A 15,661-nucleotide genomic window follows, 5' to 3' on the forward strand; every position below is an offset into this window, starting at 1 on the left:
AGGTCTTTTTTAAAAAATGCAGTTTTCTCCCCTAGTTTTATGAATCGTAGATATTTGTAAGCAGGTGCCAGCATGTTGGGGGTTTGTGTGTCATGTGTGAAAGTTTATTAACGATGGTCTAGGAGTGCAGCAGACAGATGCTGCAGAGAACAAGACAGGTACAGTCAGATGCCGAATCTAGATCTTGGAGGGAGATGGATGCTGGAAAAAGAGGCACCATGGAAAGAGATCAGCACAGACAAAGTCAGTGGGCAGAAAGGCAGACAGATTTTAGGCATGGCACGTTCTCATCTAAAAAGGCAAAAGTTCTGATGCAATAATAGGTGCAAAACAATCCATCCATCCTCCTCTCCCGGGTGCACTCCAAGGTACAGTTAAAATGGATTAATCTTTGTGACAAACAGAGCTGGCAAGGCAGACTACGGCAGACACTGAAGGCGATTTGCAGACTCAGAGAATACAAAGCTGGAAAAAGACCTAGAGATGAACCTCTCCCATCCCTCATTCGTCGAGGGAGGAAACTGAGGCCCAGAAACTCAGAGCAATAAATCACAAAGGCAGTAACTGTGTTAACACTAGAACCCAGAGTTCTAGAAGCCTGGAGACCTGTTTCATGTATCACCAAAGTGCTAGAATTCCTTAAAGATTCTGGCCCAACAGATATGAAAATCACCCTTGCCTCCAGGATAACAATATTCCTCCATCTAAAGAATTAGTGCAAAAACCTCCATTTCTCCCCAAATATCTACATCCAAGGGAAATAATTTTTGGTTTGTTTTCTGTTCATTCTCAGAGTATAGCAGACAGATGTAACATGAGGTCCCGTCTGAGCAAGGTAGAGCTTGTGCTACATTTTCAAGCTAACACAGGGAGTGGATTGATCTGCAAAGACCTCGCCCAGACTTTACTATCTCCTCGGTGAACATCATCTACTATGTGCCACCATGTAAGAAGATGTGGCTTTTAATAAAACGCATTTCTAAAATACGGGCACAGTGTGGGTGAAAGAGATTGAGTCTTTCAGTTTATGATAGAGTTTTAAATGACTAATGAGATTTTCTACCTAGATGACTAGCTATGGGCAACTTTTCTGATATATTTCAATTGAAACAAGCCACTAAAAAGGGGGGCAATTGTATTATTTGCTCATGAATTTGATTACATGTTTTTGGGGACACACGATCACATTTAGTAAGGACCTCTCTCTTGACAACAGAAAATTGAGGGTGTGTGTTTTAAAAGGAGGGGGTGCTTATAAAAAGAACAGTGCCATCAGATGTTACTGGAGAGATTAAGCCTCTCGTCCTAAAACAAGAATCATGATGTATATAAAAGCAAAAACTGTCAGTCATGCTTCAGTAACGACGGTGCTACTTAGGGTAACAGAAGAAAACCGAAAGAAATGTCAGGCACCTGGAACCCACTCAAAAGCAAGCACCCGAAAGAAGTCAGAGCCCAAGTGATTTAGCTTATTTGCACACTGACCTCTTTACCAATAGCTGCTGTGACTGGCTGGAAATACAAGGTCCACAGCCAGTTTGGAGGTGAGAGAGAGAGAAATTTTGGCATTGGGTGATCCTCCTACAGGTCTCAAAATATATGATGGGGAAGCACAGGGCAGAGCAGAGAGGTGTTTACAAATGCATGCCGGCATGCTGTATATGGAGGGCACCAGCTTCACAGCAAACACAGCTTTATAACATTTCACGAGACACAGCTTTGCTCAAAGCCTCAGTCTTCCCATCTGTGGCAAGTGATGACACTGGCCCAGTTGAAGATAGCAGAGACTAATATAAGGAAAGTACACAGACTTGTAACTACCTGGTAGTTATTGAGGAAGGCTTAATATGAAGGTTTAAAAAAGCACAATTATGGACTACGGGCATGCTGAGTGTGTTCTATCCAAAGCCTGGCAGTTCAGGACATAAAAGCAAACAAGAAAGCAAAGATGGAAGATGTAAGCTTACGTTAGAAAGGGCTAGCAATGGAGATCAGTGAAGTTTAGAACCCTAAATTTCTAAAATCTAAACTTACAAGGTGTTAGTTCCTCTGAAGGCCACAAAATTTCATTACTCCCAAATTCAAGAACATTTCCTGGCTCACAATAAGGATGGCATCCACTATGTTCTGGGACAGTTGCTTTGGATTGAGCATTTCTATTATAAATTACTGTCACAGCAACACTGTGCGTTAGGTACTCGGGTGCCTCCATTTCACAGCAGAGGAGACTCGACTACAGTGAGGTTATGGGATTTGCTAAGTTCCAGAGCTGCAAACAGAGCTAGGCTTCAGTGCAGGCAATATGACCCTAAGCCTGCATTCTCAGCAACACTGCTAGCCTGGCACCCAGTAGGTTTCACAAACCGGTAGGTTAAATGAACAGTAAATGAATAAAACACATTTAAAAATTTCAATAGAAAGAATTACATCTCAGAAGCCTGAGAGTCTGGACTGTCATCGGTGCCTCTCAGGTGCCCTTAATCAGAAGCCAGAGTGCACATGCCCTGGCACAGTGTTGAGACTGAGTGAGATGAAGACCACTGACCATGACCACCCAGGACATTTAAGTATCTGATGGTATTTTTAGCACTTTGAGGGTAGTGTTAGCACACAGGTTATTAATTGGCTTAATTCCAGTTTGGATAATTACATCGTGTCTCTTTAATTTGTCCCCTGACAATGCTATCCTTCACTCTCTGTCACAGACATGCTCTTTTAAAAAGCATATGAACACACACAAACAGGTAGTTATATTTAAGGTTTGCAGAATCACTTAGTCTGCTGCTTCCCCCATCCATGCTAAATGGTTAGTATATAGTAGACATGTAATAAATAAATGAATAGGGAAAGGAATAAGAGTCATTATAAAACAAAGATAACTAGCTGAAGCTAGGATTTCTATTTGGCACTCAAATAAACAGATTATTATTATTTTTCTTTCTTTCTTTTTTAAATAAACAGATTATTAAATCATTTCCTTGGTGACAGGATTCTAATAATATATATGTATTCCAATAATATATAGATTTCATGGATAGATATTTTCAGAGCTGATGACTTGCTTATGATAAAATAATTTCTTTATTCTATGTATTTTTAGCATAAATATATCAATGACATTTCTGATGTTTTTAGATTAGACAAAAGGACTAAGTACTGTATGTACAGCATATAATATAAGTCTCATGTAAAATAGCTGGTAATCCTGGCATTAGACCCTGTCTTTATAAAACCTCCAAATATTTTATAGGAGATAACCTAGTTTAGTAAGTGCAGAAGCTTTACAGTCAAAAGCAGACACACCCCTCTCCTTTTCCCAAAGAACTTTTGGTCTAGGAAAGATTGTCCTGTCCACACAACACCACAGGAAGCTTCCAGAGGCCCACGTCTTAGTCACATGGGCAAATAAGTAGCTTCATGCATGGTACATCACACTTTACTAGTGCATACCTACATGAATAAATCACCAAATGTAAGGCGTATGGAAAACAGAAAAAAGGGTTAATTTATTTACTATGCATGAGAGTTTCTAGACCTTTGCTTCTCCAGCTTTTAGTTCAAAATTTCAAGCATACTCTACACATAATAATAAATGCCATAACTCCGTATATGCCAGAATCTGATTTACTTTCAGGCACCTTTCTGGTTCAGTTCTCAAAGTCTTCTTTCTTATAAACTTCCTCCAAATGATTCTTTGTGGTCCTCTGTGAATCATCACTTAAAAGGCAGCGCTTATGGGGTGACCTTAATGCAATAGGGAGAGTGTATCAAACCTGTCCTACTTCCTTTTGAGAACCAAAGGTTAATTCCATGACCTTATCTGCAAACAGGCCTAAGTACTATAAACAAACAAACAAACAGCCTGTCCTCATTTCTTTGGGACTGCTCAGTGATCTCTCAGTGACTGCCTTCTTGTTAGTCACTAATGCTTTGAGACTGACCTCTGTGGGAACAAGACCTTTCCATTTTGTTTGGCATATTTAATGTATTGTCTCAAATGACTACTGCTCACACTGGTAGATGACACTGAATAAAAACTGAAAGTACCAAATATTTTCACAGTTCTTAATACAACATTTTTATCTAGGCCCTAAGTTTCCAGTATATAAAATGGAATATATTACCCTAACACCAGTGATTTGATGCTCTAAATGATTTTACTCAGGAGGATACTTAAGAATCAGCCACTGGGTGGTGATGGTACATGCCTTTAATCCAGTACTCAGGAGGCAGAGTCACGCAGAACAGATCTCTGTGAGTTTGAGGCCAACCTGGTCTAAAAAGTGAGTTTCAGGACAGAGAAACAGGAATTTACACAGAGAAACCCTGTCTCAAAAAAAAAAAAAAAAAAAAAAAAAAAAAAAAAAAAAAAAAAAAAAAAAAAAAGAAAAAGAAAAAAACCAAACCAAACCAAACGAGCAAACAAAATTAGTCATGCAAATACTCATACTGTTTATTTATTTTTATAGCCTCACCACTATTTTTACAGAAAGAGGTCCTTAGAGAACATATTCCAAATTTAAACTTAAGTGAATTTTAAATTAGAAGAGAAAGTGGACAACATTCGTCCTGAATACTGGAGACGGTAAGCAAGTCCCTAGTTTTAAAATGTAATCCAGTAATATAATAGAAGAAAAAGGTCTTCAGTAGGTGCTTTGTTTTCTCTGTAGCCTAGGAAAGCTAAGTTGTAGAGAAGGCTTATCCCATAAGCTTAAGGCCAAACAACTGAAGAAAAGCACCTATTTTGGGACTCAATTCCTCTGTCCCTCTCCATGTTTGCTTTGCTCATACTTTCTGAGCTGTCTTTCATACCCTTGGCTTCCACAATCCTACTCTCTTGTCCTTTTGGATAAATTCTATTAAAATAAGTCTTAAATTCTGACGCCAAGCAAGGGGTAACTATGCACTTAGTCTTATGACCATACTGCAAAGGAACTGTGCTAGGTGGGTGATGGATAGCCCCACAATACACCCATGTCCTAACTCCCAGAACTTGTAGGTTACCTTATATGGCCAAGGGGGTCTTGTGGATGTGATTAAACCAACACTGTTAAGATGGGGAGATTATCTGGGATTTCCTAGTTCGGCTATAAATACAGTCACAAGTTCTTATAAGAAAGAGGTAGGAGGATCAGTCAGCTGATATGCTGGCAGAAGTTGGAGTTGGACCTATCCAAGAGAGGCGCCATAAGCCAAGGAGTGCAGTGGTTCTCAAAGACAGAAAGGGCAAGAAGGTGAATTGGCTTCTAGAATCTCCAAAATGAATGAGCTCTAGGAAGACCCTGACTCTAGTGCAGTAAAACAAGTTCAGACTTTGGCTCTCACAACTGTAATGAGGATAAATACGAATGGTATTAAAGTAGCAGGCATGTGGTAATTTGTTCTAAAAGCCTAGGAAATTAATACAGGCACCGTCAGCTACATTGGTCTGGATATTATCTTTTGATACAACTAAAATTTCTTAGCTTTTTTTTTACAATTCACTTTGGCAGATATATTACTTTGTTGGTTCTAACTGGGTTTACATTATAAGAGCCTTTATCAGTCACAGTGTCTGGCTGACAAAGCACGGGTGAGTCTTTTCTTTCTGCTGTAAGAACTCCTTCCTAGGTTCACACAAAGCCATGCTCTTAAAACATGTAAAGGGGTCCACTGAAGATCCATCTAATGACACTTGCTGAGGGATGGCACTCATATTTCCTAGTTATTGACAACAGTAATTCTAGTTAGAAGGAAGCTGAAGGATTTCAGTGTCCAATTCTTCTTTTATGTTTATTTTTATTTATGTATATGTGTCTCTGAGTATGCTACATGTGTGCAGATGCTCAGAGAAGCCACAAGAAGGCACCAGATACCCCTAGAGGTTGTGACTCTCTGACCCTGCCATGATGGCTTTAGGATCCAAATTTGGGTCCTGTGGAAAAGCAGCAGTACTTTTAACTTTGGAACCATCTCTCTACCCATCAGTGTCCAATTTTTGAGTGCCAGAAGGCTGAACTCTTCAAAATACTGAAGTCTTTTTTCCCTCATCCTCACTACTCCATATTTGTTCTATTCTTTCCCAATGGAGGTTAGAAATGGAGAACTAAGTACCCTAAGGCAGCATCTCTGGAGCTAACTTCTTTCAGAAAGCCTTGTCTTACTATATACCTGCCATTCAGTTAGTACATTCGGTTGGTCAGTGCTCCTATAAGAATGCTCCTCAGACCAGTCACATTGGTGTTGGTTAGAAACTTGCCAGAATTATAATCCTCGGGTATTACTCTAGCCATGCTCAATCTGACACCCACAGGAAGATGTTGGAGTACCTATATTTTGGCAAGCCCTTTAGGTGACTTTAAAGTCCAGTTGAGAATCACTGTCATTGGGTAAATCTGTGAAGTTCAACAAGGCTATGAAGAATCATGATGAAATGTGAGATTATCTGCTAACCTGGGCATAACTGTGGCTCTAAAATTTGTATGTGACCTCAGACCATGATCTTGATCTCATCACCTATAATATGGAACAAGTTCTATTTATGCAAAAGAACTTATTAAAATCACAAATGATGAAAAATTATAGGTCATAATTATTTATTGTGGAAGAAATGTCAATTTGGATGGCAAGTGTTCTAGGACCAAGGTGTTGAGGACATCATGGTATTCATATTGACAGAGGCTTTGAGACAGTAACAGTAAAGGCTTAAGAAATTCCAAGTTTTCAGCTGGGCAATAGTGGTGCATGCATGTCTTTAATCATGGGCAGGAGGCAGAGGCAGGGAGATCTCTGTGAGTTTGAGGCCATCCTGGTCTACAAAGTGAGTTCCAGGACAGCCAGGGTTACACAGAGAAACCCTGTCAAGTTCCAAGTTTTCAAGTTCCAATGTTGCCTGGATGTCTGTACACAACCGAAGCATGTGATATTGAGTAACAGAGCCCTGGCATTGTTAGGCTCTAGAACCAAGTACTGAGTTGTTGTTTTTTTTTTTTTTTAAATCTCAAATTCCCTATTCACTGGATTGCAGAATTTAGTGACAACTTTGGTTTCTGTACTGACAACAAAAGTCTGTGGCCTTTTTTTTTTTTTTTTTTTTTTTTTTTTTTTGTGGATTTACAATCACAATTCTTTTTTTTTTTTTTTTTTTTTTTTTTTTTTTCGAGACAGGGTTTCTTTGTGTAGCTTTGCGCCTTTCCTGGAGCTCACTTGGTAGCCCAGGCTGGCCTCGAACTCACAGAGATCCTCCTGCCTCTGCCTCCCGAGTGCTGGGATTAAAGGCGTGCGCCACCAACGCCCGGCACAATCACAATTCTTTCTCAATGTCCAGGTCCATTCCATTTAGCAAGGTGGTCTATTATCACTGGTATTTCCAGACAAGACGTTCCCAGAAACCAAACTGATTATCTTCACCTAATTTTTAATGGAAAAAGTATAAATCCTAGAAGGTGTGAAGGATTGTTCAAATTAGGATTAAGATCCTTTTTAGATACAGAAGTCCACATTCTTCACAGGTTGTAAAGGACCAATACAACTGTATTAGATATAATAATGATTTTCATAGAACATCATAAGGATTTCTTTGGCATCTGAGTAAAAGGCCTCTTTGCAGGTGGGAAAAAAATGACCTCATAGAAGATGATGAAGAGTAAAGCCTACGTATCACAGAGGCAGTTCCTCTGTGCCTTGCAGGATGGTTGTGGTATGGCACCGTTTCAGTTTGGGTCCCTGTTTCTGCTAAGCCACTCACAATGTTTGAGTTAGTAGAGGCAGCTGCTCCCTTTAAGAACTTTGTGTCCTTAAGCAAGTCATCTGTCCTTTTAAACCTCACACACTATTTGTAAATGCGGATAACATGTGCCTTGGAGAACATCTTGTTCTAAGAATTAAAATGGATGATGTATCCAGAATGCTTTTGAACTAAGGATCTTGATTGGTGTTGCTATTTTGATTACTTACTCTCCAGCAGGAGAGTGAAGGTATGTATAGTACATTGGGAATGGTAGCTTGTATATGTTTTCATATGTAAGTTGCACATACATCCATAGTTTCCTCACTGAACAGTTCTGTCAGGTTATAACTAAAGTGGCAATTAAGGATGAATTTTCTTTAATTCCCACTTGATCTCTCCTTGTTCATGATCAGCTGCACACTAAACAGACAGTGCTATAGAATTTATTATAGTTCCATTTTGACCAACTTGACTTAGGAAAGATTCCCTAAGTAAGAATAAATTCAGAATTACGAACTTGAAGAAAGCATGACATCCAAAGCTGGTACTACGGGGTTAAAAATATCTTCAAAGGCCATTCTTTAGTTGCTTAATCCCAAGGATCTATTTAGAAATGTTCATTAGCTCAACAAGTGTTCCTGTAGGAAAGTTTGTACAAAGACACTGGTTCAAGATTTAAAAGAACTGGAACACGCATTCTGCCCCAAAGCAAACAGTTTCTGCTTTAAACGGTCAAACTGCCTAAAGAAATCTGTATTCTGTGTTCAGATGAAAAGCTCCTTCATTAATGCTATTTAAGCAGCTATGAGAATGTGGTACCCACTCTGAGTCCTGTAAACAGAAAGGAAATTATAGTATATTTTATTATAAATCATTAATGTAATTGTGCAAAGAATACATTTGAATATCATGAGCTGTTGTTTAAAGGTTTGTGTATTCAATTCTACCTTTTTTGCTGTGCACTCTTAACTAGGGGAACAAGCCCTGACTTATACTCTCTGAGTTTCCTTCTGCTTCCACTGGTGGTTTAGAAAGAACATTTGCTTCTAAACTATCTGCTGTTTAATTGGATTCACTTCTTATTGGCTTTTCTTGGGGGCAATTAATGCACATAAAGTGTCTACAGATAAATGCATCATTATCACTGAAGTGAAAGTTGCAATTCTTAATTTTTAAAAAAAATTATGCACTGGCCACTTATTTTTCCCATGTGACACCTAACCTGACTAATTATAGAAGTGAATGGAAAACATGATTCTCTTTTTAAATGCTCACTTTATGTGCAAGATTTTTAGGAATTCAGCTAATGTGTCAAGTACAGACATTCTGCACAATGACGTTGACCGTGAGTTTCTATGTACTGCAATTTTGACTGGAAATATTTTAAGTTAAAGCAAGCTATTCATAAAATTACATAAACATAAATATGCATACTCTGACAGACATACATTTGCACATCCTTAAAATTAATGCAAAGAAAGATAGATTCCTTTGTTCTGCTAGAATACAAATGGTGAAGACTAATGAATGAATAAATAAAGCACCAGGTAGCCAAATCAATGTCTGCTCAATTCTGGTCAAGGAGGTGAAGTGAGGTTTCCTTTTGAGTCAGAGAATGTAGTGGATAAAAAGGACGAGAATAGCTGGGGGGATTTCCCGAGGCCATTGCAGACCAGCTCAGACGCTCTTAAGAGGCTCATTTTCATGAAACTTTTGGTTGCATTTGTCACACTGCTCTAGGTCCCCTGGAGCATTAAGTGCCACATCACAGCAGAACAAGAACAAGGCTAAATGCAAGAAGGGACACCGTAAGTTTCTTTCTCTTTCAGATCCAAATGGACTGGAGTTTGTAGATACGTTCAGAACTGTTTATTTTTCTGTTTTTCCTTCCCTCCTGAACCTTTATAAATCCTTCAAATAGGACTAAGCGGGGCATTTTTTTTTTTCAATAAAAATCTGAATTCCCTTACTTAAAAAACCTACCGTCTGTAAAAATTTCATTGGTACAACTATTTCTATAGGTAAAAGACGTTTTACAAAAAGAAAAAAAAACCTGACAGAATAGTAAGTTTGTTCTAGATTAAGGATTTAGCTACAGTTTGGTACATATTTGTTCTTCATCAGGCTTGGTACATATTAATTGGTACATATTTCAACTTTTCACTATTATATTAAATTATTAATAATTTGAAATTAGTAGCTGGTGCAGCCACCACTTTTCTGAAATAGTGCCAGTCATTTCTTCTAAGTTTGTTCCTGACAAAAAGTCTGAAATCTAATTTGTCAAGAAAATAAATGCAAAGGTCAGGAAGAGGACAGCAATGACCACAAGAAGGAAGTCTGGTCTTAGCATGAACAGAGGGCAGAAGCTTGCTCAGTCTTCAGACCAGGAGCGAAAGAGAGACTTACCCCTGCTTTCAGGGGAGACACTGAGTTTCTGACAGGTTCAATGACTCTACACTGCACAGTGAGAAGGTGGCAGACGTGTGCTTCAAACTAGGCCTGTCTGACAATATTTGGTCTTTCATTTATATCCTGTATCACCAGGAGTTTAAGGTCCCCACATGGATTATCCACAGGTTTCTTGCCATGAATGGAATAACAGTTAAAACAATCATTATATAAAAATCCATATGTATTACCTATTATTCATATATGTATAGTTACTCTATATGAGCATATTTGAAGTATATATGCCCCATATACGTAAGCCACACATAACTATTTCAATGATAGCTACCAGTTATTAGCATTTACAACATGTCAGGTATTATCGTCAATACTTTATACCTATTTGGCTAGATATAATAATATCTTTACAAGGTATACGTTGCTGTTATCACACACTTTTACAGATAAGATAACAAGGCATTCAACTAATTAAGTAACACACCTAAGCTCCTGCCTCTTTCTTGGTCTCTTTCCGAGTCTTCACCGTCTACAACTGATGTTTGACTTATTCTTCAGAGTTTTGTTTCCTTATAGGAGATGATCACTGCCTCTTGGTTGGAAGCAAAATCCATATATTACAGAGCCAACAGTTTACTTTCCAGGGACAAAAAACTTATAGAAAATCCCCATATCTAGAGAGAAAAAAGCACCCAACAAGATATTATGGCCTGAAAAGTAGAGGAGATATTTGGGGCAAGGTGGAATTTCTGTATCATTCAAGTCCTAGAGTGTATATAAATTCAATATATATTTAATGCATGTCTGTTGTGAGCAAAGGACCCTACTAGGACCTCATAGCTCCAAAGATGAGTAGGAAGTCAATTCCTTATAGTTAGAATATAACCATCACATGATTAAAACACAACAGGAAGGAATCATAAGAGTTGCTAATAAAATTCTGTAGGAGTCAGTACTTGAGGAATACCAAAGAAGGCTAAGTATGTAAGATGGACTTTCAAATATAGGGAAAACTTCAACAACTGGCAGTCAGAAGGACTGGGTTTAGGCTAGGGGCATGAGGAGAGAGAGAAGCACAATAATTTTGGGATCAACTTGACCAGCTTCTGCGGTACTCAAAGGATAGTAGTCAGCACTGGAGATGCCATGGGCAGAACAATCAGTTGGAAATATTTAGTTTTCTGTAGGAAGGTTCCAGAATCTACAGGCCAATATCAGTTGCAGATCCTTATGGAGAAGTTTTGAAAAACTGATTAGAATCCAGGAATACAGAGAGAGGTAAAGAAAGGCAACCTGACATTGGTGGGCAGATGAAGGGGACATGGATGAGACAGCAAGAAGGATCATGGGATGGACTGGTGAACCGTGAGAACAGAGGCTGGGGAGCACAGAAGTGAAGAGTGTTGCAAGAAAGGGAGGTTGGTGGTCAAGAGTCAATTGAAACAATGAAGCTGGCACTTTCAGGCACACTTAAGAGCTAGAGCTGTTCTTACTGAATCCACTTTTGGAAAGACTACCTCTTATTCCTTTGTATTCTTTCTCTAGGCTCATGCAGCTACAAAATTATAAACTAAATTTTAAAAAATGCTGCATTAAACTATTTAGGAGACAAATGATATTGATGCTATAAGAGCAGTCAGTAAAATTCAAACATTATTTTATTTTTATTTAAAAGACAACTGAGAGTCTTCATATAAAGGTTAAAATTATTCATTGGTGGGAGTGTGAATTGATTTGAATTTTATTCAGCAATTTTTTGATCCTCTCTTATCTGCCAGACGTTGTGCTAAGTATTAGGATCAGTAGAATTTCCAGAAACACTTAGCAGTCTTTTGCCTAGGAGCTTTGCGACTTCACACTGGCATATCTTTACTGCGGCAAGTTTAGGTTCTGGCCTTTAAGAGTTTGTGTTAAGTTCATCTGTATGGGGAATTTTTCTTTTTCAAGTTTTTTTGTTATTAGGCATTTGAGTAAGTTTTTTTTGTGTCATCCAAAGGGGTTTCAGAAGAACCAGCAAATTCAAGGCCAGCCCAAGACCTGGGGTTCTTGCTTCGACTGGGTGGCAATGTAGCATGTAGGCGAGCAATAATAACTTTCTCATTATTTAAAACAACTACAGGAATCTTATTTTTTATTGTATCCATGTTTACAGAATAAAAGCAAGGAGGAAAACCAGCTCTGGATGGAGAACTAGAAAACAGCCTCAAGCCTGAGTCAAAATGGAGGAAGGAAGCCAAGCAGGACACCTCCAAGAGCTACCCTTGGGCTTTCTTACGAATTTCTGTGGATAAGCACTTTCATCGACACACATGCTTTGCTAACACCGCTGTTACATATCTTTTCAGCCTTTTTGTATATATTGTTCTCCTACAAAACAGAAAAATTGTTGTACACATTGTTTTGTGACCTGCACCCTCTTGAGGCATATATTTAACATTCTGAACGGTATTATATTTTGTGAATTTATTAATACACAGTAAATCAAACACTATTTGTAGCCATTTTCTTGCCATCTGATTTTCATTATTTTGAACAACACTTTTGTGAGTACCATTGAGCACAGCCTTTGCATTGGTCTTACTTACTGGGAAAAGTTTGAGAGCTTTAACAGTACTCCAGCCAGGTAAGCAAGGACCATTATTAACACAACTACCACAAGCAATGGAAGGCCAGTCTCATTCCTTCAGAGCTGAACCATGGTGGTAGAGAAAAATGAGAGGAGAGGGTGTGGCATAAATATGGAGCCATGGGGATGTCAAGCTGGAGAGTACACGGCTTGTCTGAAGGGAGCAGCTGCCATTCCGTTCCGGTGCTGGTGCCACGTGCGAATGCGGATCTAATGCTGCCAGAGCTTCAATTTTCGAGAGAAGCCGGAAAAATCTGGATATTTTGGAAATCTCTTTGTGTTTTAAAGCTGGATCTAATTATTTTAAAATATTCCACAGATCAAATATAAATTAAGAACAAAAATTATAGGCTAGCTAGATGCAGCTCCAGGCCATGGGTTTATAGCTTCCAAACTAAAAGGGAAAAAAGGTATTTGGAAATCTCTTTCTAGGGAAACATAGCATGTGGGAATCTATTTCTAGGAAGGGAGTTAAGCAAATAGAGCTTTGTTTCAGGTGTTCCTCCTAACAGGAATGAGATATGGAGAATCTGAACTTCAATATAAACCTTGGGAGATATGTAAATACTGCTCCCCATTTCACATCCACAAAGAAGTAACCAGAAGAGGCTTCTAAGTCACTTTGAACTTCTCAAAGAAACATGCTTTAATAATGTGACTGTAACCCTGGCACTGTATGTTGATACCAAACGATAATTTCCGTTCATTATCCATGGGAACAAACATTTCCCATTAGTATCCACCTGCACTACTTCCTTTCATAAAGAGGAGGTGGTATTTGGCTATGTTCTGGTTCTGATTCATGAGAAATCAGACCAAGCCCAACATTTCTGTTCTTAACAGATTTTGGTTTTTCAATCTGTAGAACACAATGTTTCCCTGGGCTCAGTTCTAGCATGCCAAGTTTTGGCTGGCCACAGACTTTGACATCTGAGTGAAAAATCTTTCAACAATGGCATTTAAACGGAAGAATCAACAGACCTTTAATTATAACACTGCTTGTAATTCCCCCCTCTCTTATCATGATGTTCAAATTGCCTCAAATCACTAACTGCATGGACAGCATGTTATTTCATTTGCCATTGGAAATATCATAATTTGGAAACTTGGTGGCTTGAGAATGTGTATTAATTTTTGAAATATCAGTATTATTTTCTTCACCATAAATTAAAGAGGCATATGGAACGAAGGTCAAAATTACTGATTCATTAGAAATAAGAAACAAAAAATACTCAGCACATAATTTCTCAACTTATCTAAAATGCTCAAGATCTATTTAGAGAGCAGGATTTCTAGTTGGAAATTAGGCATTAGATACACAGGACTGGGGAATCCCTTAGAGTGAGGCTCACTAGGTGCCTCTGTACTTTGTCCTAAGATGTTAACAGATCATTTCTTTTAATGACATAGTCTCAGAGTATGCTATCTTCCTTACAAAATAACAGAAGACTCCTCTGCGAAAGTACACAAGGAAGCCTTTGAAAGCTCCCTTTTCAGAAATTGCTGTTGAAAGGTAGTTAATTTATAGCCAATCTGATTATCTGTGGATACTTACTGGAAAAACTAGGGTTAAAAAGTAATTACAGAAAATGTTTATTTCCATGTTCCATAGCAGTTAGATAAGTTTTTGTTTGTTTTTATATTATAGAGCTTGGTTATATGTGGAAAGTGGGCATAATTACAGTTCCTTTTTCATCTTGAAGAGAAACTTGGCTTTAGATTTCTAGGAAATACATTTATTTAGACCAAACATTAAGGCAGACTTCTATATATACTCTCTAATCTTCACAATATGCTTCAAGATGGGTATCATTAATCTGTTACTGATAAGGAACTAAGACTTGGATAAATTAAAGAATATGACCAATTTAGCTATCTTTTTGCCCATGCATTTTAAGAAGTAGAGTTTGCACTCAAATTTCCCATGCCTTCTGAGTTTCTGTTGTCTCATTTCTTGGGGAAAATACTTCCATGAAATGCAGACAACTTTTCCCAATGTGATCAACTTTCCTTTCTTAATACAATGAGTTATTGGGAGACAATGCTACCTTTATTTAGCCCTGCTTTGTGACTGAAACTTGTCTTTGTCTAGCATATGGAATCCATATTCTGAGGACAGGTACAAGAACCATAGCCTTTGAGTTTCTGACTCGTGGCTTCATATTTTGCCTTCTAATATTTTTTATTTTTATTTTTATTTTTTTGAGACAAGGGTCTGGAATTTGCTATGTTGCCAAGGATGACCTTCCAGTTTAGGATGCTTCGTGCACACCGGGTGAGCAATCTACTAACGGAACTACATCTCTAGCCCTCACACCTTGCCCTTCCCTATCCCTATAAATATGCCTGTGCTGATAAAATGGTGTCTTAAATCTTGGCTCAGGAAATACGTGGTCTCCACCTTTATCCATCTTGTGTATAAAATGTAGACTAGGAAACTAGTACTGACCAGCCTGTAACTGTCAAGAATTAAATCTTCTTAGGTAATCAGTAAAGGAGTCCAAATCAAAGTTGTTGGAGGGGATAGAGATAGTAATTAATGATAATAACACATCTATTGATACATAATGAAATGTTCCTGATTCTATCCACATACCATGTTTAACCTTTACCATGCTCCCATTTTATATATTAGGAAACAGACCTAGAGAAGATAAATGACTGACTTAAAGTCATGTCTAGTGATCACATAACGACAGTTAATTGTATATGAACAAAGTCCAAAGAGTAGAATCCAGGAATAGTGTTTTGATATAAATGGAAGTTGTATCCAAGTCTAAGGAAGTGGACTGGGAACAGATCTGTAATAATGGGTCCAGTATGGTTGAAGCAATCCCACAGAAGTCCTGTTTCATCTCAGGATGTAGGTCTGAGACAGAGAGGGTGAACTGAGGTATCAGTGGTGGTTTAGACATAGG

At 38.2% G+C, this 15,661-nt stretch overlaps 1 protein-coding gene across 11 annotated transcripts in view; it reads right to left on the reverse strand.

Annotated features, from left to right (window-relative positions):
• The window catches only part of Zbtb20 (zinc finger and BTB domain containing 20), a 747,261-nt gene that overhangs the window by 118,687 nt on the left and 612,913 nt on the right, over positions 1 to 15,661 (reverse strand). The gene's annotated exons all lie outside the window — the stretch shown is intronic.

Source organism: Peromyscus leucopus, chromosome 12 (assembly GCF_004664715.2).
Source record: "Peromyscus leucopus breed LL Stock chromosome 12, UCI_PerLeu_2.1, whole genome shotgun sequence".
Classification (NCBI taxonomy): Eukaryota; Metazoa; Chordata; class Mammalia; order Rodentia; family Cricetidae; genus Peromyscus; species Peromyscus leucopus.